Consider the following 25,636-nt stretch of genomic DNA (forward strand, 5'->3'; position numbering starts at 1 on the left):
TCACCTCTCATAGTGTCACACTTACAGTCACCAGCATTGGCCAAGACCGTCCTATCCTCTGTTGGTCCCAGCCCCTTGGGGTTTCCCTTCCAAGCTCAGAGACACTAGAACCCATTGAGCAACTGAACCACTACCCTCTCGCCTCAAAGGCCTGAGTTTTGGCTGTGCAGGGCCCCTCTTCTAAAGTTCTAAATTTCAGTCATTCCAACCGTTTTCCTTTGTTTTTTCAACCACAGGGATCTCTGCTTCCTGCAATTGCTGCCTTTGTGGTACATCATGTGTTTCATGAGACAGAAAGGGATGAAAAAACCAAGAGGTGAAGACAATCTTTTTTAATTTTAATTTTTACTTAAGAGAGACAGAGAGAGCGAGTGTGTGAGCACCAGCTGAGAAGGGGCAGAAAGAGAGGGACAAAGAATCCCAAGCAGGCCCCACGCTCAGCATGGAGCTGGACACAGGGTTTGATCCCATGACCCTTGATCCCACAATCTTGGGATAATGACCTGAGTCGAAATCAAGAGTCAGAGGCTCAACCACCTGAGTCACCCTTGTGTGCCAAAGCCAATTCTTAGTAACTGTGCCGATACAACATTGCTTTCATCACAGAGAAACACCAGATATCTCTGCATTTTTTTTCCTCCAATGTCATAAAGATGCATGTCCACAGCAGTAGCAAGATGGATTTTCATGATGGAATCTGGCTTATAATGGGTTGTTTGCAGAACTGGGGTGTTCCAGTGACCTGAGGTTATTCTGGAAGCTGCCATTACCTACTGTAGAAACTTGTATTGGGGGGAATTCAGGGAAATATCACGGAGATGCATCTCTGAAATGGCCATAGATGTAAGTCATGGTCGAGAGCAGAGTTTCTGGATTTACAGCATTGAGATAAAATCCCTGGGTGTAGTGACTGTGGTCATAGCATATTCTTATCTTTTGATCCTCATTTTCTATAAAATTGTAATGGTTCTACAATTTCAAGTTATCCATTCCAGCTCATCTATATGAAATAAGATTTAAGAGCCAAGATTATAGTTTTTCTGAAAATCAAGGTGATTGGAGAGCTGTTTTGTTTTGTTTTGTTTTTAAAATGTGTTCCAGCGAGACAAGCCACGTGACCAATTTATAGATACAATCCCTTTTGCGCAATTAGCTCAAGGCTATCCATTCAACTGTAACCATCTAAAAGTAGACACTACTAGATTTCCTAGGTAATGGATCATTTTGAAGATAATTTCATCTGGTTTTGGGAAATAAAGCTCACAAAAGTACTTCAAATGTGTCTTTTTCTGTCTTATGAAGTAGGCACAATGCAGTGCCGAGTGCAATATGGCTACAGTAACCTTTTTGGTACATTTAAACTTTGCATATGTTTAAATGCATCCTATGTAAGAATTTTATGTAGATAATCATATCAATTACAAACAATTGCAAGTTTGTTTTGTTTGTATTAACCATGTTCCATTTACTTGTGAGATCTGCTAGTTCCAATACAATGTTGAATTTAAATGGTGAGAACAAGCACGCTCATCTCATACCTAATACATGGAGAAGATTTTTAAAGTCTCACCATTAAATTTTTGTTTTCTGTAGTCTTTTATTTTATTGTTTTTTTTTTTCATGTTTATTTACTTTTGAGAGAGAGACTGAGCGTAAGCAGGGGAGTGGCAGAGAGAGGAGGAGACACAGAATCCGAAACAGGCTCCAGGCTCTGAGCTGTCAGCGCAGAACCTGACGTGAGGCTCCAACTAATGAACCATGAGATCATGACCTGAGCTGAACTCGGACACTTAACCGACTGAGCCATCCAGGCCCCCCTGTAGTCTTTTAATAAATAGCCTGTAGACCTATAGAGCTATCAAAATTTAGCACAGGAATCAAAAATTACTCTAGATGATATAAAGAGGAAGAAACTTCAAAAACACTTGAAGTGTCATTGGAAGAACTGGAGAAGGGAGATTTGGGGAGGCCGATGCTAAAATTTTGTTTCAAGTTCACCTACCATAGGTGTCATCAGAGGTCAGTAAATTTGCAGCTGGTGCTGTCACTGTTGCCATTGCCACAGCTGCTTTACCACAGATTTGGTACCACAAATCTGGTACCAAAAAGGGAGAATCGTGAGTAAGGAATCAATAAATCCTGTTGGCTCTTGCTTGTCTACTATCTCTTCCAAAGGAAGACGGTCTCTGCTTTTGTGTCAGTCAGGGTCTAGCAAAAAGCACAGTAGTTACCTGAAGAGATACAACTGAACATCAATATTTTAAAGCTAAGTCTAAGGTTGTTAACAATGTCACGTGAAAGGGGAAAAAAAACCCACTAAAATCATAAAATATAGAAATAGTAACTTCAGGAAGCAGTGACCACTCCCGGGTCAAGATGAACAAAGACGGGGTTGGAATTACTAAAATTTAAAAGCTCTATGGGGCGCCTGGGTGGCGCAGTCGGTTAAGCGTCCGACTTCAGCCAGGTCACGATCTCGCGGTCCGTGAGTTTGAGCCCCGCGTCAGGCTCTGGGCTGATGGCTCAGAGCCTGGAGCCTGTTTCCGATTCTGTGTCTCCCTCTCTCTCTGCCCCTCCCCCATTCATGCTCTGTCTCTCTCTGTCCCAAAAATAAATAAATTTTGAAAAAAAAATTAAAAAAAAAAATAAAAGCTCTAAGGAAGAGATTTGTAGAAGTGAAACTCAGACATCTGAAGAGATGGAGATAGTGGGCTGGTGCCTGGTTTCTCGGCAGAGTAATGAGGCTATTTCTGGAAGTTGTGGAAATAAAATCCCAACCAGATTCAACTGTAGCTAAGGAAAGGAAATACCTCTGCTGGGTGTAGTAACAGTGCCAGTGTGCCTGTGTAGGAAGGAGTTAATATAGCAGCTCTGATGTTGCCCTTTGAAGAACTTGCTTGTAAGGGTGGCATATGGAAACTTGACTTTGGAATTTTCCCTGTTACTAAATCATAAGACTGTTTTGCATGCCTTGGGCACTAAACCCTGCTGTACCAGCTTATCGAAATTGTTTGTGCAAACAATGTGATTCATAGTAAATACCTGCTTTTCTTCTGGGAGTCTGGAACTTTGGAAATCATGGCTTGTTGTGTAGGGAAAAAGTGCCAATGTGACCAGCCCCCAGTGAAACTCCTGGACTCAGAGTGACATCAGCATCATGGCAGGAGAAGACATTTCTTCTTTTTGGTCCTCATTTCAACAGCAAGAATTCAGCATCCGTCCACAGTCACAGTCCCTTTGTGGGAGCCATGGAATCCAGCATCATGTGCCAAGGAACATGGGCATTGGCCCACAGGCAGACAAACATTGTGGATATCCTAGTTGTGGACTCTGCAGTGATTTATGAACAGTTCTTGCCCTTCAGCTGTTGTCCAGGAACTCCTGGAAAACTGTCTTAGAAAATCACCCATGGACAAGGGGGCCTTTGTGGAAGTCCAGGTTTCCTGAGAAGTTCCAGCACATTGCTGGAGCAAAAGCAAAACAAACAAACAAACAAACAAAGGTATGTCTGGATACATAGGAGAGGGCAAGAGAAATAGTTCTACTTTACCTAAATTTCCCATTCCCCAGGGTGACACATCTCAGAGCCAAGAGAGATTTTCTTGGCCCATGATTTGTCCCACAGGGGAAAAGGAGAGCATGTGAAAGAATATCCTGCTTACCCAAGATGTTGCCAAAGGAGCTCATTTCTTTCTTGCCCATTAGACATTACCAAATCCTGAGCTACATGACTAGAGGGTGGAAAAAGGTTGGGAGAACAACGGATAGGACTCTTGGGGGGGCATAAAAGGATATGGATCCTACTAATTGCATTATGGACTCCATCAAAGAGCCTACCTATGAGCCACTGGGAACACCTCATCCATGAATCTCCTGAAATTAGTAACATGAAAAAATATGAAGATGTACAACACACTGGTAATGGTACATATAAAGTCAAACTTAGAACATTCTAATACTGTAATATGGTGGAATGTTAAACACTAAACTCTAATACAAAGGTTAAAGAGTAAGAGTATTAAAAATAACTACAAGTACAATAATTTGTTAAAAAGTACACAATAAGAAAAGAGGTAAATTGTGGTATAAAAAACATAAAAAGATGGAGTAAACGTGTACAGTTTTTGTATGCAATGCAAGTTAAGTTGTTACCAGCACATAATAGACTGCTATATTTATAAGATGTTTTATGTAAGCCTCAGGGAAACCACAAAGCAAAAACCTGTAATAGATTCACAAAAGATAAAGGGAAGGGAATCAAAGCATACAACTGCAGAAAATCTACAAAGGAAGGCAGCAAGAGAGGAAGAAAGGAACAAGGGAACTATAAAATATCCAGAAAACAATTAATAAGATGTCATTAGTAAGTCCTCACCTATCAATAATTTGCTAAACACAAACGGATTGGATTATTCGATCATAAGACATAAAGTGGCTGGATGCACTTTAAAAAAATACCTGACCGTATGCTACCCACAAAAGGGAGCTTTAAGGACACACATAAGAATGGCATAGGGGGATCAATTCATCAAGAGGATGTAATGATCATAAATATATATGCGTCCAACATTGGAGTACCATAATATATTCAAAAAATACCAAGAGCTATGAAGGGAGAAGTATACAATAATATAACAGTAGAGGACGTCAATACCCCACTTTCAACAATGGGTACTTCATTAAGACAAGAAAAATAAGTAAATATTGCACTTGAACCATACTTCAGACTAAATGGACCTTAACAAACATATACAGAACATTTCATTCACTAGCAGCAGAATACACATTTTCTCAAGTGCACACAGAACATTCTCCAGAATAGATCATATCCTGAGGTACTGTTCATTTTTCTTTAATATTTTTGTCTCTGTTCTTCAAAGTGGGTAATTTATACTGATTTATTTTCAGGTTCACTATTTCTTTCTTCTGCCATGTCTAATTTTTCTATCAAGCCAGTCTAGGAAAGTTTTTAATAACCATAATTTTTTTAGAATTTCTTTATAGATTATCTGTTTATTCATTGATATTTTCCTTTAATTATTTAACCACGTTTATTATTTTTGAACATATTTATAACAGCTACCTTGTAATCCTTGCCTGTTAATCCAATATCTGAGACCACTCAGAGTCTGTTTATTGACTGACTCCTTTTCCTGAGTATAAATTCATACATTCTTGGGGTTTTTTTGTATATAGATGAATTTGGGGTTAAAACGTACAAATTACAGATAATACATTGCAGCAACTCTAGAGTCATTATACTCTTCCAAAGATGGGAGTTTTCTTTTATTTCTGGTGGTGCTTAGTTGCTGGGAATCAATCTACAAATTTTTTTCCACCCCCCAATTTTTCATGATATACAGCTGTGTATCTATCTACCTTATGTCTTCCCACTGCTGCTTTTTCAGCCTACCCCCCTGTTGCTCAGACATTAGAATCACCATTCTGTTGTTTTCTTATTTCTAGGGGTTTTCCTCATTTTCACCTGTTTTGCAAGTTTTGCCTTAACTTAATTTTGACACTTGAGGATTTTTGCAACCCAGGCTATGCATGGTTAGACAATGCATTCGGTAAAGACAAGCATCAGACTCACAAATCTGGATCCACACCATTTTATCTTCAGACAGTGGATCTCTCTCTAGTTTCTCCTGACTTTTCCACAACCATCCCTCTGCTTTTCAAATACGTGAATAGTTTTGCCAAAGATTTGGCATCTAGTGCTCTGAATTGGGTACCGCTTCTTCCTACGTGTTCCCATTACTCCCTTCGTCTGCTTGCTCCCTTAATTAAGAACCATGGAACTTTAGGGATGCCTCGGTGGCTCAGTTGGTTAAGCTTCCAACTTCGGCTCAGGTCATGATCTCACAGTTTGTGAGTTCGAGCCCCGCCTTGACAGCTCTGCTGACAACCAGGAGCCTGGAACCTGCTTCGGGTTCTGTGTCTCCCTCTCTCTCTGCCCCTCCCCTGTTCATGCTCTTTCTCTCTCAAAAATAAATAATGAAACATTTCAAAAAATTAAAAAAAAAAAAGAAAAGAACCATGGAATTTTATACCTGGAAAGTATCTTAGAAAAAGTATAATCGCCTCATTTTAGAAGCACCAGAGGAAGCCTCAGAAGGTGAGATGAGTGACCCTGGGCCACAGAACCAGTTAGCGGCTTGGTTTCCTGATTTAGTTGTGATAACTACTGTGATGCCTGTACCAGAGGCACTGGATGGTTCCAATGCAGTTGGAGAGTGCCAAATAAATGAAAGATACCATCCCAACCTGAGGTATGCCCATACTGGGTTTTTTTCAGAGAGATAATATGTGCATAGTAAAGTGAATTGTGAGCAATTACAAAAACAACTTAGCTTTTAGCGTAGAATAATATAAAACTAACTAAATATAGATGGGAGAGTTTTAGGGCTACAAGCTCAGGCAAACCTAATGTGTATCACTTGGCCTTAAAACCCTAGCAAAGGGGAAATTTTTAATACATCAGAAATCCATGTAGTATTACTATATTTCTTCAGACTACGAATGCACAGTGCCAGTAGATGCATCATTTCTGTGGCACTGGTAAGTGTCAGAGGGCTTTTGAAATTTTGACAAGTTAAATTTTTTTAAGTGCTTGGCTTTCTGTGGCTCTCTCTGTTATGAATCCTCTATGAATCTCCTGTGATAGAGCATCGGATCACATTTCTTGGTGTGTAAGATATAAGAACTAATTTTTAGGAAACTTTAGCTTCTTCTTCATCCTTGTATCTTTGGGCCTATTAATAGGAAAGACATAATTTTTTTTTCTAGAAGATTCTAATGTATTATGAAAGCTCTTACTTGTGTATGAACAACAGAAATTTTTTCTGCTTATTTGTTCCATGTAGCCTACTTTTTATGATGAAATGACATAGGCATAGAGTTCAAGTGTGCTACTGAAAAAAACGGAATTGATGAGTTAAACAAGGAAGAGAATAAGTAAAAAAAATACTACGTAATTTTACGTAAATGTTTAGTGTTTATTAATTTGAAGCATATACTATAATTTTAAGACTAAATTTACATGCAACGCCAGTTGTTACTTTTACAGATATGATCCATTTAGTTTTTGCTTAAAATCTTTGGATGGCTTATAATATGAACGAGTTTAAATTAATTACCATATCATAAAAACAATGCTTTTCAAACTCCAGGAGCAATTAAATTTGTGTTATTGAATCAAGTCGTTTATTTGAATAAGAATCTTTATAGATTAAGAATTTAATTTTCCAACCCTTTTGCAAAATTCTTCAGCTAGATGGCAGGAAGGCAGCATTGTTACTTTGTCAAGTGGTCCAAAAAAATCTTTTGACTCACAGAAATGAAACTACCCTACCATCCTCTCCATCCAAAAAAGAAGGGAAGCATTTTAAAGCTAGAAGAAGTAATGCTTTGGGACTGAGAGACTCATTGAACCAAAAGCCTTCTCTGAAGTGTCATTTTTAAACAGGCAGAGAGTTGTGGAGATATTTATAGAGTGGGTCTTCAAATGGTCACAAACTTATTTAGGCAAACGCTTGCTGAGATTAGTATTTATTGCCTGGGAAATAAAGTGACTACAAGATAGTTGCATGGTTCTAAGTGGAGAAGCTTGCCTATAATCTGGTCCAGAAATCAGCAAAGAGGGGTTTGTTGATAGAGGTTCAGCTTGAGTGTTACCTGTTAGGATCAAAAGACGAATATTATGCTCAAAAGTAATTTAAGGGAACTTTATTTTGTGTTTGACAGTTAATCGTTAAATTGAAAACAAGATCAGGGAAAAGGAAATATTTTAGGCAGATCCAAGAACCTACATTTGATACAATCTTCCCCCAAAGAGCTATAATTGCTATGCCTATTGGCTTGGCTATGGCCATTGATTTGGGAATATGTTCCTTGAATTTCCACATTTCAAAGCAGATCTTACTTTCTGAAAGTGCAGAAAGCTAATTATATCAGGCAACTTAAGAAGCCAAAAAAGGTCTCATTAATATACTAAATCCAATATCTTATACACGGACTGCCCTACTTTCTTACTATGACAGTGGGTTTGTGGTTTTAACCATCTTCCCTCTGTACATTACATGGAATACTGTGTAGATATATGCAAATATTAATGTGGGAAGTAGATTAGTTTATAGTACTGACTAAGAACTTGAAGATCTGGGACACAAAACAGGGACATTTTCATGAAGCATAAAGTGAGCTAAGGAAAACCAAGTCTAGGTGACATATGTGGCCTGGGTGGTAAGTATTCCTGGAAGAGAGAGTAGAAAGGGAAGATAGTAAAGATGAATGGTGTAGTGTTTCTCCTTGGGTTTGTAGAAAGGGATATTTGGATAAAGGTAGGTCACCTTAAAAATGCATGTTGAGGGGCACCTGGGTGGCTCAGTCAGTTAAGCTGAGGTTAACTTCAGCTCAGGTTATGATCTTACAATTTGTGAGTCTGAGCCCTGCATTGGGCTCTGTGCTGGCAGCTCAGAACCTGGGGCCTGCTTTAGATCTGTGTCTCCCTCTCTCTCTGTCCCTACTCCACTCATGCTCATGCTCTGTTTCTCTTTCAAAACTACATAAACTGAAAAAAAAATTTTTTAAAGAAAAGTCATGTTGATATCACTCAATGGAAGTTAAGAAGCTGACTGAGAAAACATATATATATATATATGATGTAAGTACATATATTATTTATTATATATTATATATGTACTTATATAAGTAAAGATAAATAATATATATCTATCTATATCATGTAAGTAATAATAAATCATATATATATGATATATATATATATATGAGATAATTTTTTTATTGTGAATGACTAAAAATGTCACTTGGAAATAAAGGGCATGTACAGAAATGGGTTGAGAACACAATGGTTGGAAAAGGAGGGGCTATAAATACAGCAATCTACACATTACATATCTCAGAGGAACAAACTCCTGCACACACAGGTTTTATAATACCAGATGGTCTATTTGTTTACAGTATTAAAAAAAATCTAGAATTAGCTACAGGGGTATGTATATCATATATATATACATACACAGATTGATTAGTGTGAAAACGATATATATTACCTTTTAAAAAATTCTTACCCACTCTGTGTTACAGATAAATTAATTTCATTCTTTTTGTAGACATTAACATTTCATTTTGGTAGCATTATATATATATATATATATATATATAGTTGGTATTATATAGATATATTCTATCTTGAAGAGTAAATGCTTAATATATAAATATGTAACACCTTTTTTTTTTGCAAGTCAAACTGACAAAAATCCGTATTTCTAAACCCACAGATTTTTGTGGTGGATCATATTTCTTACATTAATTTCACAGGTAGTAGTTTTTTACCTGAAGTTCAAATAACATACTACTCATGTCAGTTTAGAGATCAATAGTGTGAACTTCTGATACAGAAGAACTATAGAAATAACAAGTGCAGCTTCTGTTTTTAAAATGGCCTCTGCGCATCATACCGCTAGTCCCAAATGGAGACCAAGAAAGCAAGGTCATTTTAAATCTCTACGTACATCTTGCTTTCCTGGCTTAACACTAATCATTCACAGTGTCCTGCATATCGGAAGGGAGAGGATGAAGGATATAGAAGAACGCACTTGAAAACATGTACTCAATGTTGCATATCCAAAAGCCCCCAGGGGATTAAACAATCAGAAAGCCCTACATCATTTGCATTTTAATGGATAAAAATAAGAGTTGAAACATTTCTTTACACTTAAACTACCGTGAAAAATCTTGTGTAGTTAATAGGACTGAAGTGGTGGGAGGCGGAGGAAGAAACAGAGACTCTATGAAATTTAAGGAAAATTCATTTCCTTTACCGAACTGGAGCGGGGCTGATTAAGTCAAAGTGTCTGACTCTGCTAGAGACACATTTTCCTAATGAAAAGTACTGTAACTTCAGACCTTTCACATTTTCCATGAATAGATGTCATTACTCATTATCACATTTATCATTACTTGTAAAACAATGAGGTGGCAGCAGGGGGAAAAGGACTAAAATAGAGTTGAAAAAAATTCAGTACTGGCTTCGGTAGTTTAAGTGAAGGCTTTTGTGAAAAAGCAAAAACAACCTTCATGCTTACTCCATCATACCTTTGAAAAAGTGATATGATGTAGGGGGCCAATTTTAGGAAAAGAAGAGTGACCACTCTCTTCTCTAAATATGAATTAGAAATGATAAAGAACTTGACTGGTCTAATTCTGAAATAGATAATGAGTTGTTTAAGTGATAATTACGGAATGTCTTTATTTTTGGAAACCCATTAACAGGTATCTCTTTAGTCTTAGAAAAAAAAACCTTTATGAATATTGAATTGTGCTATCCCATATACAAATTTCTTTCAAATTATGGAATCTGACTAATTTCACAGGACTCCTTGGTATTAATTAGCTTTATGATTTAATCAACTAAAGACATCATTTATTAATTTCAATTTGAAAAGCCAGGAAAAAAAAGTATCACCTTATTATCTTTAGTCAAAGTTCTTTAAACGTTCATATGCGTTAGACATTGAAAAAAAAAAAGGTGCCCGCAAGCCTTGTGAGTTTCTCCAATTCAAAGAACAGGATTTATCAATGGGTAGCTGCAGCAGGTCTTAGAGTAAACTCTTATTGCCAAACTAGAGAATACAAAGGGTTTGACTAGTTTTGTAATGAAGACACAATGGCCATTTATTCAATTTTTAGTCTAGTAGGTAGGAAGAGGGAAGTAAACCCTACATTACTGTCAAGTTCAAGCAACTCCTCATTCCCAATAAATAAATCTTGACCATGTTCTTCAAATACCAAGCTGTAGTGAAATGATGAAGAGGCCCTTAAGTATACCATCTTGAATAATGAAGAAAAGTAGGAGGCCTTATATATAGATGAAAAATCCCATAGCTGGCTGGGTGCCAGAAGTTCTAGCAAGACCCCATTCAGAACACGTAGAGGTTTTCAGATGTGATTCTTATATGTTACTTGCCACTAGCTCCTCAAGATTATGAATTGTACTTGAGGTATTAGAGAAGTCGAGGATGGATTGTACTTGTAAACAGAAAACATATTATAAATCAGTAGATCCATTTTCCACTTAGGATATTGGATACCCTGAACTCAAAGAGTTGATATGTGTAAAATAGGCAAATAAAGGTTGTGCAAATATTGTGGAAATGTTATTGCTTGCTTCCATTGACAGATTTATTATTAGAAATAACCATATTCGCAATGTAGGACATTTCTATATCATGAAATCTGGTTTCAGAAATGTGTTCTTTCTGACTTCCTGAAGTTTTTGATGTCTACATTCTCTTTCCTACTCTAATTTATCTGCCACTAACCAGTCTTCAATCCAAATATGATAAATGAAATTTTCTGCTTGTATTTTCCAAGTATTCAATTATTCAGAAGAATGAATGGAGATGGGAAGTTAAAGTTTTTAGCAATCATTCTTAATAGAAAAAGACTGATTGCATTCTTTTGTGACAATCCTGAGCATTATTTGAGTTAAAGCTACACAAGTTAGGGGCTGTTGTTTTTCTTTGTACTCATGCTATCCACACAATCAAGTTAGAAGACCTTGTGTCACAATTAGGGGGTTACCAGAAGGTGGGGTAATGATGCAGATCATCTTTCTCTTCCCAGTTTCCTAACACAAAGTCAGGTGACCATCAAAAAATGGCAGGTGTCTTGATTGCTTATCAGACTCCAACTCTGGGAAATCTTACACCCTTGAGGCTATGGATTCATAAATTTTGAAACAATAGTATTTACTATAGTGGCATTGTCTTTAATGTCCATTTTCCCTCAAAATATGGAAGTGTTGGCCAAGGAGCAAAAATTGCCTTAGTCATTCTAAAGCCATTTTTTTCTCTTTTTAAAAGTATTTATTTATTTATTTAGAGAGATTGAGAGAGAGAGAGAGAGAGAGAGAAAGAGAGAGAGAGACAATCCCAAGCAGGCCCTGCAGCACTAGTGCAGAGTCCGTTGTGGGGCTCAAACTCACGAACCACAAGATCATGACCCGAGCCAAAGTTGGATACTTAACCAACTGAACCACCAGGATGCCCCAATCTAAGGCCATCTCTGCATGTCAAATAGAAAGAAACTTATATCTGCATTCTTTAGCAAGAAAATTCAATCGGAAAAAAAAAATACCAGTCCTATGTATGCACTAATTTTTTAGGGAAAAATACTACAATAATAAACTTCAATAACCTCCCTGCAAATCAAAATTAACCCAAAACTACTAAAAGAAAGGTTAAAAAATAGTGGAATCTGCTTATGTTTGCATGGTTTATTGTTTTTTTCAAACATCTGGCACATTTTCTGGCAGAGTACAGGTACTTAATGATTCATTCATTTAACAAGTATCCGCTGAGGGTCATCTATGATCCAGGACCTGTGTAAAGTTAGTGAAATGCACTTTTATGTAAGAGCAGTCATGGTTTATTCCTTCATGGAGCTTATAGTCTAGTGGAAGAAACAGATGGATAAAATATTCATACCAATAAATTTATATAAAATATAACTCTGTGTAAAATTATAATGTGTTAAGCACTATAGATGGGATGGTTTATAATGCTTATAATGTTTATAGAAAGTGTAAAATAGAGAAGTTTAACCTAGTCGGAGGACATTGGAAAGGTTTTTCTGAGGAAGCAGGTATAAGTGGAAGAAGGGGTCCCTTAATTATGGTTGCATTCTAATGAAATTGATGCAGATTGAAGGAGAAGTTTAAATATATGAGAAAGGAGAGGACAATTTTATTAGTATAAAAGGTACAAAGTTAGACTGGTAACTATCTGGATATTTTGAGTTCGAGGTGTCTGGAATACTCGACATGGAGGAATTGGAGAGGTAGGTCTGTAGCTTAGCAGAAAAGCCTCAACAGTAGAAACTAATTTAGAGAATCTTTAATATATGAATTATAGTTAAAAGACTTTGGAATTGCCTCAGGAATAATGACTTATATGACTTTCCGAATATGTTCCCTCTCCAACTTTTATCTACATCCTAACCCCTGGAATCTGTGACTATTAGCTAAATGCAAAAGAGATTTTGTAGATGTGATTAAATTAGGATACTTTAAGATTAAGATAAAACTAAGATTATCCTGGGTTATCTGGTGAGCCTGATATAATGCTCCTTATAAGACAGACTCAGGAGGAATCAAAGTCAAGAGAAAGCAATGTGATTATTGAAACAGAGGTTGAAGTATTGCTCTTTGAAGATGGAGGAAAGAACAACAAGGTAAGAAACACAGGTGGCCACTAGAAACTGGAAAAGGAAAGGAAACTGATTCTTCCCTCAGAAAATCCAGAAGACACCAGCCTTTCTAACACCTTGACTTTAGCCCAGTGAAACTGGTTTTGGACTTCTGGCCTCCATTAACCATAAAGGAATAAATTTATGTTTTAAGTTTGTGATCATTTTCTTATAGCAACAAAAGGAAACTAATAGATATGGAGAGGGAAGAAGAGGGCAGAAGATGAAATCTGAGGCAAGACTCCTCACTAGGAATAATGGGAGGAGAATGTTCTAGTGCAGAAGACCCCAGGAAGCAAAACCAAGGAAAGGTGGACTCACGGAAACCAAGAGAGCAAACATTTCTAGGAGAATGGAGTTGTTGGTAAGAGGTGATTAGAATCATAGACTCACCTAATCATAAGTGATTAAGATCTGTACTGGATAGGGAAGGACAGTAGAGTGAGAGGGGATGATAAGGTGGAGAAAGGTAGAGGCTGGACGTGGAAGACTAAGAACAGTGGGAGACTGGATGGATAGGGTTGTTGTGATCGGAGTAGAATACTGGAATTGAAGATCGTGGAGGCAAGTGCTGATTCAGCCTCGAAATGCAGAGAGGACTGGAGATGAGCTGATCCACAGGTGTACTGACCTTCAGAATAATGGTGGGTCTTAGAGCTTGAAGAAAGACTGGCCATTAAGTGCCTGATTTACCTAATTTGTGTTCTCACTGAATCATTGTGTTCTCGTCGCTGCACTGAGTGCAGCAATCACAAGGAATTTTCTTCTGCTTTTAAACGATATATTCATACTTTTTTTTGAGATGGAATCTTATCTTTTCATTTTGCTTACATGTGGATGGCTGGGTTCTAATACTTAATTTCCCTTAAAAATTAAAGTGCCCAACACTGCACTGCATTTTCTGGATCCATCCTTTTTTGTTTTCCCAAGCTAGAGTCTAAAAGCTGAATATTTCATGTTCTGGTCAATTTTCTATAGCCCGATGGTTGGGAGGAGGGAAGGTGGTCATGCACATGGGATAGCTCAGATGAAGTGTCATGGAATCTTTATTAGAACTCAGGGCTCTACTCTCTCCTCTGCCCTCTGCCCTGGCTTTGTTCTAGAGTAACTCTACCTAGTGGAAGATACTGTAGGTCAAGATCCTTTCACTGTGTAACCCTGGAGCTTTTACTTCTATCAGAGGTGCCCTGTAGTTCCTTTCTCCTGCCTTCATCCACTTCTCTCCTGGAGCACTTTCCACTAGTGTTCAATGCAAAGAAAAAGATTGAATTTTCTCGACACCATTTATATGGCATTTTTCTTCCCCTTCCGGAAACCTTTCTTTGTAGTTAGTTTATTAGATTGCATTATGTTATTTTCTTGTTCTTGTTTGTGGCTGTGGGTGAACATTTTTTGATTGGGTTTTATTTATTTATTTTTTTGTTTTGTTTTTCTCACTTTGTTAAATTCCATGGGACAGAAATTAAATGATGCAGTTGTAATCTACCACCTTCCCCTGGATGCTTATAAACAACGTTTCTCTGGTTATGTATATTTATTATTTAGAAAAGGAAGTCAATCCACCAAAATTATATTTCAGATGCAGGACTAATTATTTTTATGAAGCTGAATTTATTATAGATACAGCTAGAACTAACTTGTGTTTTTAATTTCCTTAAAGTGCTTTGATTGTGTAGTGATTGGAGCAGTAAAAAACAAATATAAATAAGTACTTGCACCTGACAAATAATTTATAAATATTTTACATGTACTATGACCATATTTATTTATGTACAGATAATACATAGCCAGACTATCTCTACAAATAAAAATGCTGACCACACAAAGTTGTAATTCATAGGTATTACATGTCTCTTCTCTCTTGGGTTATATTCCTCTGCATCCTTTCCCGTAATTATTTCCTTAACTCATGGCTGTCAGTTCTACTTAAAAACAAAAGCCAAGAAAATGTAGTTTTTGAGTTTGTGCCAGTAAGTTTTTCTGCCTTGGAGAAAATAATATTTCTAACTATATATTACGGTTTTTATCATTCTTGATGTTCTAAGTTAGAAACAATTGCCTGTTCTTGCTGAACTTTACATAAGCATATGTGAAGTGAGAAGCTAAGAAGAGAGACTATAATCACAATATTGCATAAAAAAATAAAGGCCAATGGAGCACCTGGGTGGCTCAGTCAGTTAAGAATCTGACTTTGGCTCAGGTCATGATCTCACGGTTTGTGGGTTCGAGCCCCGTGTCCGGCTGTGTGCTGACAGCTCAGAGCCTGGAGTCAACTTCAGATTCTGTCTCCCTTTCTCTCTGCACCTCCCCTGCTTGTGCTCTGTCTCTGTCTCCCTCAAAAATAAATAATAAAACATTTTTTAAAATTAAAAGAAAAATGCCAAGGGGAGTCTGGGTGGTTAAGCCTCCAGCTCTTGGTTTTAGCTTAGGTGAAACCTAAGGATCTTGAGGTTTGTGAGTTTGAACCCCGCATCAGGCTCCATGCTGACAGTGAGGAGCCTATTTGGGATTCTCTTTCTTTCCCTCTCATGCTCTCTCTCTCTCTCTCTCTCAAAATAAATAAATACACTAAGAAGAAATGCCAAGTGAGTTAATTCAGATGCTAGCACTGTATGTACAGTCCCTATTTAATTCAACTCAGGATTGCCATTTAATCCTCTTTTAGTTGATACACCCTTGATATGAATGGGTGTTCCAACATTTGAGGAAGACACAAAAGAGTATATCTCATAGGGTCAGAATGAGACAAAAATATGTACAAGTCATACACGCACCTACACACACATAGTGAATTGAAATAAAAGTGGTCAGGTGACTGTGATACTGGCAATGACTGGTAGCTTTGTGACTGTCATCCTGCCCTGCTTGCTCTCTCTAGCACAAAACTGTTTCTATGTATACTAGGGGCACCTGGCGGGCTCAGTCAGTTAAGCGGCTGACTCTTGATTTCGGCTCAGGTCATGATCTCAACGTTCACGGGATTGAGCCCTGCATCGGGCTCTGCACCTGCTTGGGATTCTCATTCTCTCTCTCTCTCTGCCCCTCCTCCATGCTCACTCTCTCTCTCAAAATAAAAAAATAAACTTTACAAAAAAAAAAAAACCCTGCTTCAATGATGCTACCATCTCATCAGTTATATATAAAGGAATGCCTACTACAAATGTCTTTCATTTATTTTTGTTGTTCCAAGAAGCAAAAGACTGGCAGGAAGCCTGGATTTGTTTCATTAACATTATGTCAAGTCCCACCAATAAACAAAAACTGACAGTATGCGTGAACCATAAAAAAGATCCTAATGTTATTCTGCCCTTTGATGGTTGGGATCTATAATTATTAATAAAAAAAAATCAAGAAAGCGCAATAACTTCTAAACATTACCTTTCAATCTAGGAGAAGTTGCTAATGAGATACCACTGAAGACTCAATGGGTGATTCCAGATGCATGTTACTTTAAGACGATTTTTTTTAGTGTCTATTCAAGAGGGTAAAGTCATCTGAGTTTAGTTTACTTTTAGAATCCCAAGGTGGGGTCCTGCTTCCTTCGTTTTCTTGAGACAGTCCCTATTGTGCTTGCATATACCACGAATACTAGGTAAGGGAATGCATAAAGAGATGCAATTTGTTTTTTTTTTTTAATTTTTTTCCCAACGTTTTTATTTATTTATGAGACAGACAGAGACAGAGCATGAACGGGGGAGGGGCAGAGAGAGAGGGAGACACAGAATCGGAAACAGGCTCCAGGCTCTGAGCCATCAGCCCAGAGCCTGACGCGGGGCTCGAACTCACGGACCGTGAGATCGTGACCTGGCTGAAGTCGGACGCTTAACCGACTGCGCCACCCAGGCGCCCCTAAAGAGATGCAATTTGTAAAGATTTGTACCATTTCATTGTGGAGGATTGCTAACCCTGGTCAAAATACATTAGTTCCAGTGCTCAAGTCCTACCAGATCTGGCAGCATTAGTAATGTATGAGGCATGTTTCTATGTGACTCTTCTGTATCTCAGGAGTGGCTGGAATACACTTTGACATGATAACATATATCAGCTAGTACCTCTGTAATCTCTCTGAAATATTTTTGTATGCTCAAGTTACTTATGTAATGTTTTGTAAGATAGAGCTGTTGTAAAGATGTTACAGATGTTTACAGATGTAAAGATGTTGGGCGCTGTATATTGTCGCTGGAGAATTGATTTGAGCTTTCAGTAACCTCTGCCTTATAAAGCTACAGAGAAGTAAATTTTGAAGTGTCAGCCCTCTCCTCTCTGCCCCCACTACCATAAACCTGCACATATCTCATTATACTGTGACTGACATAATCTCCAATTTTCTCCAGGTTAATTCTGAATAACTGCGTGGTAAATTTATGTAATTGAAGTAGGTAAAATAATTAAGTGTTGTTTCATGGCCAACTTTGCAGTCCATTGGGGCAAAAATTAAAATGGCTGACTCACAAAGAAACGAAGGGAACAACTAATGTGGTCCTATTTATTAATTGAGCAACTACTTCTGTAATTGGATAGGTGTCTCATTAAATAGCCAATGAAATCACCTTAGGCATCATCTTACTCCTAAATGGGATGTAGACATTGACTACTAGACTAGGAAATTATTTTGTATTTTGTTTAGTGAGTTTGTGGTCAGTAACATTTCTTACCACTTCAGTGAAAGTTTATTTATTTATCTTAGCTGAAGATGCAGGTTGTCCATAATTAGATTTATTGGCTTTAATTTTCTTCTTTTGGAGAAGCATCTGGGTGGTTCAGTTGGTTAAGCGTCTGAGTTTTGATTTCTGTTCAGGTCACAATCAGGGTTCATGAGATCTAGCCTCACGTCGGGTCAGCACTGACAGTATCGAGGCTGATTGGGATTCTCTCTCTTCCTCTCTCTCTGCCCCTCCCCCACACATTCTCTCTCAAAGTAAATAAATAAATGTAAAAAAAAACTTTCCTTTTTTTTTTTTTTTTTGTAAAGCTTCTAGTCCTTTGCAAACTCTTACAAAAATTTGAAGGAAAAGGAATCCTTCCAAACTCATTTTATGAGGTCAGCACTATTCTGCTACCAAAACCAGACAAGGACAATAAAAAATATATATAGGCCAATGTCTTTGATGAATATAGATGTATAAATCTTCAAAAATATTAGAAAACTGAATTCAACAATCCATTCAAAGGATGATACACCATGATCAAGTGGGATTTATTCCAGAGATGCAAAGATGGTTCAACATCTACAGATAATTTAATGTGATACATCACATTAATGAAAAGAAAGATAAAAACCATATAATCATCTCAAGAGATGTAGAAGAAGTGGTTGACAAAATTCAACATCCATTTATGATAAAACCACTCAAAATGTGAGGATAGAGGAAAAACTCCTCAACATCACACAGGTCACATATGACAAACCCACAGAAAACCCCACACTCAACAGTGGAAAGCTGAAACCTTTTCCTTTAAGATCAGGAACAATAGAAGGATGCCCAGTTTCACCACTTTTATTCAACATAGTACTGGAAGTGCTGGCTGTGGTAATTAGGCAAGAAAAAGAAATAAAAGTCATCTGCATAGGACAGAAAGAAGTAAAACTATCACTATTTGCAAATGACATAATGATATAGACAATCCTAAAGACTTTACCCAAAAACTCTTAGAATTAATAAATAAATTCAGTAAAGCTGTAGGATAAAAAATTGATATATAGAAATTGATTGTATTTTTATATACTACTGATGAACTATCAGAAAGAGAAATTAAGAAAATAATCTCATTTACAATGGCATGAAAAAGAATAAAATGCCTAGGGATAAATTTAACCAAGGAGGTAAAATAGCTTTACACTGAAAACTGTAAGGGATTGGTTAAAGAAATTGAAGAAGATACAAATAAATTGAAAGATATTTTCTGCTCATGGATTGGAAGGTTAAAATTTTTTAAAATGTCCATACTATCCAAAGCAATCTATAAATTCGGTGCAATCCTTATCAAAATTCCAATGACATTTTTCACAGAACTATAACAAATAATTTTAAAATTTGTATGGAACCACTAAAGACCCTGAATAGCCAAAGCAATTTGGAGAAGGAAGAACAAAGCTGGAAGTATTACCTTCCCTGATTTCAAACTATACTATAAAGTTATAGTAATCAAACAATAGGGTATTGGCAGACAACAGACATATAGATCAATGGAACAGAGTAGAGAGCCCAGAAATAAGTGCATGTATATAAGGACAATAATTTACCACAAGGAGTCAAGAGTATACAATGGGGAAAGGATAATCTGTTCAATAAAAGGTACTGGGAAAACTGGATGCAGTCACATAAAGAAAACTAAAATTGGACCCTTATCTTATACCATATATAAAAATCAACTCAAAATGGATTAAAGACTTGAAAGTAAGACCTAAAACCACAAAACTCCTAGAAGAAAACATAGGAACTTAGCTCCTTGACATAGCTCTTGGCAATATGTTTTTTTTTGGCTCTAATTCTACAGGCAATGGCAACAAAAGCAAAAATAAACACACGAGGCTACGTCAAACTAAAAAGCTCCTGCACAGTGAAGGAAACCATCAACAAAATAAAAAAGTAATCTGAATGTGAGAAGATATTTTCAAATCATATATCCAATAAAGGGCTGATATCCAAAAGATATAGAGCTGATATACCTCAATAGCAAATGAACAGACAATCCGATCAAAAAATGGGCAGAGGATCTGAATAGATATTTTTCCAAAGAAGATCTATAAGTGGCCAACAGGCATGTGAAAAAGATGCTCAACATTACTAATTAGCAGGGAAATGCAAATCAAAATCTCAATGAGATATCATCTCAAACCTGTCAGAATGGCTAGTATCATAAAGACAAGAAATAACTGGGGCACCTGGGTGGCTCAATCAGTTAAGCATCAGACTTCATTTCAGGTCATGATCTCACAGTTTGTGGGTTTGAGCCCCGCATTGGGCTCTGTGCTGACAGCTCAGAGCCTGGAGACTGCTTTGGATTCTCTGTCTCCCTCTTTTTCTGCCCCTCCCCTGCTTGTGCTCTGTCTCTTTCTCTCAAAAAGAAATAAACATCAAAAAAAAAAAAAAAAACACAAAACTTAAAGACAGGAAAAAACAAGCATTGGTGAGGATATGGAGAAAAAGGGACTCCTTGAGCACTGTTGGTGAGAATGTAAATTGGTGCAGCCACAGTGGAAAACAGTATGGAGATTCCTCAACAAAATTAAATATGGAACTCGCATATGATCCAGCAATCCCACCTCTGAATATTTATCTGAAAAAAATAAAGATATTACTTTTAAAAGACTTATGCCTCCCTATGTTTATTGCAGCATTCCTTACAACAGTCAAGACATGGAAACAACCTGAGTGTCGACAGATGAATAGATAAAAGAGATGTGGTAGAGACCCACAATGGGGCACTACTCAGCCATAAAGAAGAGGAAAATCTTGCCATTTGTGACAACATGGATGAATATTGAGGGTATTATGCTAAGTGAAATAAGTCAGACAGAGAAAGATGAATACCGTATGAATCCACTTATGGATGGAATTTAAAAAGCAAAACAAAACAAAATTCCTAAGTACGAAAAACAAAAGGGTGGTTACCAGAGAAGAAGGGAATTGAGAGTAGGCAAGAACAGGTGAAAGATGTCAATTGTACAGTAAGGGATGGTAACTAGACTTCCTGTGGTCTGTCTCTTTGTAGTGTATGAAAATATCAAATTATTATGTTGTATACCTGAAGCTAATATAACTTTATATACCCATTTTTACCTAAGTTTAAAAAAAAAAGTTCCTGAATTGGACTAAAAGTGGCTCCGAGTGTCCTGAGCCATTTAAAATAACTTACATATTTAGAAAAGGATCATTGCTGTGGCAATCACAGTAAGCATGAGAGTTTTGAAACATAACAGTTTTTATTGCTCTGGGCTTATCTTTGCTAATTCAAGTAAAAAGACTAATATTTCCTGAAAAAGAAATACAGATGGGAATTTAGTGCCTAGGAGAGTGGGGGGACAGGCAACATCCCTTTGAGCGGCAGAGCTAGGATGTCTGAAACTTCCACATCGGAGTTCCTTTAATCCCCTTCAGGCCCGACCTGAACACACAGTCCTTGGCTCTTTGCAAGAATGCAGACTGTTGACTTTCACCAAACCCTGGCCAATTACTATCAAGAGAAATGTCCCCAAACCAGTTATTTAAACCTAACCAAAGTGATTTTGGAATTTAGATTTTTTCACATAATTATTCAAAATCTTCAGACAGATTACAATACCATGGATAAATGCCAGTCATTGTTATCAACGTTATGTTAAAAAGTCTGAATGTGTTGGAGAAGCATGATAAAGTGTTCACAGGTAAAATATTTGAATGATTCAAATTTTCTTTCAGCATGTGTGATAGGGAGGGTAGATGAAGCAATATTGGCAAGATGTTGACACCTGGGGCTCATGGAACCTTTCTCTCTACTTTTGATTACGTTTCAAAGTTTCCATAATAAAAAAGTGAGGAAGCCAGAGTATGATGTTATGATATGGATAACGGCACCTTTGGGTTCTAGGCACAATATAAACACTAACTAATGGAAAATCTCAGAAGAGATACATTCTTTAGTTATATTGAGCTCTTATATTAAACAAATAAAGTTATCAAGTAAAATGCCTTTCTTAGGGTAATAGAGGTAGGTTGAGGGTGCTCTCCTTTTCACCGTTAGTCAGCACTTATTGAACATGCCAGGTCAAATAATGGGTCCTAATCATGCGAGTAGGAATAAGGCATATCGCAGCCCATGGAGGAAACCAGTAACGTAGACAGATAATCATAAAACAATGTCATTAAAAAATGGGAGGGGAGGCCATAGCATGTTTTTTTTTAAGGTGTTGTGAACCACATGAATGATAGCAGGATGAATAAAACTAGCACATACTGCTGAAGGAAAAATAAATGGTTGAGGGTTGCTAGAGTTTATTCAAGGTAGGAGAAATGAGAGAGATGGAGAGGCAGGCAGCGAACAACCTACAGGTGGTAGAGAGAGAGCCACTGAAAGGTTATAATATAGGGCATGTGGGGTGGAGGGTAGGTTTGAGCAGACAACATTGGAAACAGGGAAGACAGAAAGGCATCTGTGGTAGTCCACCAGGCAAGAGACGAAGAGAACTCGAACTGGACCCAGACTTTGTGGGGGAAGGATAGTAAGAAAGGGTAGGGGGGGTTCAGCCCAGGGTAGTATTACAGAAATAAAACCCTATAAATGCTTTCCTTTCCCTACTTCTCTTCTCTCATCCTTGTTAAATCTTTTCCCATACCCCTTTTCTTTCCTTGGCCTCTTTCACCTTCTCCTTTCTGTCATTTTTGTCAAGTCTTGTGCAAAGCTTAAATATTTAAAAATTTGTTTTGTATAGCTCATATACATACATATGGAACAGAACTAGAAATACCAAATTATGTAACTAAAAAAAAAAAGTTTCCTTTTCTGCCTTCCTCGCTTCTCAGCTACTTCTCAACTTCTTACCTCGATGGAGACGGTCGTTGTTCCTTCGAAGGTTCTTGTGTAGTTGCTTCAGAGGCATATCATGCACTTATAACCATATATACATACTTGTAAAGATTTTTCACAATAACTTGTGTGGGAAGATTTTGTGTGTACATACTTGACATGTTAATTAGCATGCGAGTTGCACTGGATTGAAATCTTACTAATTAATTTGATGGGTCATTTGATTACCTAGAGCCTTCATTTGATTACATGCTGGACTTCTTTTACATAAAAAAAATGAGCTCACCAAGGATACTCACATGAATAATCTTCTTTGGAAGATGAAAAGGGTTAAGTTAAACTATCTGAACCTTTCCCTTTCTAGTGGATACGAATATTAACCTAATGTCTATGTGGAATCTTGATTAACTTTCAAAAACATCAACAAACCGTTCTTTTGCCTATGAAGAGATTTGCTTATGAAACAACATATTATCTTGCTAAAAATTCTCTATCTTATCTGTCAAATAAGTGAGATCATAATTAATTGGTTTTAATTTTTTCTTTTTAAGTCAAAGAGAAAACCTTTGACGTTTCTTCAGGGGTAGGTTGTGGCTTTTCCATGTAGTAAACACTGCAGTTTCTGTTTTCACCTTGGGTGCACTGCAGTGAAACCCTTCCTGTAATAGTTCCTGGAAGAGCAGAATATATGAGCCTTTCATAAATAAATATTAGTACATTAGTCTTCTTCCAGCCCCAGCCAGATTTTCCTGGCTGCTTCTTTCCCCAGGTGGCCAGAAGAACACAATCCCTGATACCAGAGTTTGGCGGCTTCACATACATATCTGATCAACAGGAACACTCCCGCTCTGATAATGTTCTTGTATTTCTGTTGGTGAAATATGGGATAGTGGTTATCTGATACGCATAATAAAATAACTTCATACACTATTAAAATCATTATTTCTGAATTTGCGGTAGCATTTACCTTACAAGGAAGTCTTTGTGGTGTCTAAATGTGGTGTCTCTCCTGATCGGATGGGGGGGCCCCCAAATGTGGGGTGAAGATGGGGTGGAAGCCACCGGCGCGGGAGGGGAAAGAATTCACCGGAGGCAGAGCAAAGGAGAAAGAAGTTTATTGAATACACCGTGAAGGATCCGCTGGCAGGAGAGCAAAGGAAAGGCTCTCTGCCACCCGGCAGTGGAGGGTGGGGGGGGGGCTGTTTCTAAAGAGTGAATGTGAAGAAGTATGGCGACTTGTGGAATTTTCCCTTTTTTGGTAATTGCGCCTAGATGTAAGTAGCCCATTGGTCAGTTAGGGCCACTGGGTATTTTGAGGTCGGTCCACTCAAGCCTGTTTGCCTAAAAGTGGCCTCTACAGTCTTCTTTAACAAATCCTTGCTCAAGGAATAAATCCTTTAACTACATAAACATTTAGACTAAAAATAATGATTATGATTACACCATGTTCAAATTCTGGCTATTTCTTAATGTGACTTGCAGTCCTAAATGCTTGAAACCAACATTGAGATAATTAAAGAGAATAAAAATTCCCAAAAATGTTAAGCACACATGGTCAAATTATACTTTTCCCCAATAGGAAGCTACCTACCATACTCCAGAATACCATAATTTTCTTATATTTCAAACAAAAGCAGTCAGATTTACTGGGTATCCAATTAATGTTAATGTTATTTTACAAAATCAATTTGTTTTTATATGTTGCAACTGAAATTCTATTTTTATACTACACATATTTTACTGAATTATTGAATAATACCTTCTGCACCAATTCTTTAGAATGTAAGTTTATCTGTTTTATTCATTGCTGTATTCCCAGCTTAGAGCATAGTAAGTCCTCAATAATTATTTTTAAACCAACAAATACAACATTATATATGATCCATATTTCTGTAAGAATATTTATTTTCTTCATCACACATTGTATATCTTTTTTCAACTTCGATTGTTTTTTCTTTGTTGTAGAATAAAAGCTCTGCAGTATAGGATAAAAAAGATAAGATTAAAAAAAGTTTGCTTGGTTAACTCATTTTGTCCCAGTTGCATGAAGCCTCATATAGAAAAATATTTAGTTTAATGGCTTTATTATTTTCTTAAAAACCTGTCTTTAATGTTTATTTTGAGAAAGACAGAGAGAATGAGTGGGGGAGGGGCAGAAAGAGAGGGAGACACAGAATCTAAAGCTGGCTCCAGGTTCTGACCGTCAGCACAGAGCCTGATGTGAGACTTGAACTCATGAACTGTGAGATCATGGCCTGAGCCAAAGTCAGATGCTTAGCCAACTGAGCCACCCAGGAGCCACTAGTTTCGTTATTTTCTGTACCTCATTTCCCTACTTCAGGTTGACTGTAATAATGGAAAAGTTGAGAACTGAAGCCATTCCCCACCCCCCAGGTAAGAATGGATTCTAATTAGAAAAAAAAAAAAAAAAAAGAAAGAAAGAGCATGAGGGACAGAGAGATAGGAACAGAAGATATAGACTGATATTGGGAGAGAGTCTTGCTTATGTTAATAGGATTGCCATTAATGTGCCTTTTAATACAAAGTGCCCTACATTGCTCTACATAGTTCATCATAAGCTAATGAAAGAGGTGCTTTAATTAGTAAGATAATAAGTGATTCAGAGACAAAAGGGAAGGATTCCAAACCATCACATCCATACACATGGCCAGCTGCCAAGAGGCTTTTGGGACAGGGTACAAGGGAGTAAGGGGCATAACACTTCAATAACTAGGAATCAAGGGAGGTGACAGTGTCCTCAAAGGAAAGGCACACCCGTAAGGTGTTAAAATATCATGAGCCTCTACTGTGAAACAAAATATTAAGCCAATTTAACCTCTTGGAATTGCCAGAAGCA

At 37.3% G+C, this 25,636-nt stretch overlaps 1 long non-coding RNA gene across 1 annotated transcript; it reads right to left on the reverse strand.

The window, feature by feature from the left end:
- Nucleotides 1-2,646: 2,646 nt before the first annotated feature.
- Nucleotides 2,647-22,894, reverse strand: LOC121035754 (uncharacterized). The gene is made up of 3 exons (XR_005793048.1): nt 22,795-22,894; nt 3,838-3,873; nt 2,647-3,464 (listed from the first exon to the last, which is right to left on the reverse strand). It is a non-coding gene; the product is annotated as an uncharacterized LOC121035754 (long non-coding RNA).
- Nucleotides 22,895-25,636: the final 2,742 nt, after the last annotated feature.

Source organism: Herpailurus yagouaroundi, unplaced genomic scaffold (assembly GCF_014898765.1).
Source record: "Herpailurus yagouaroundi ecotype Mexico unplaced genomic scaffold, PumYag 162, whole genome shotgun sequence".
NCBI classification, from domain to species: Eukaryota; Metazoa; Chordata; class Mammalia; order Carnivora; family Felidae; genus Herpailurus; species Herpailurus yagouaroundi.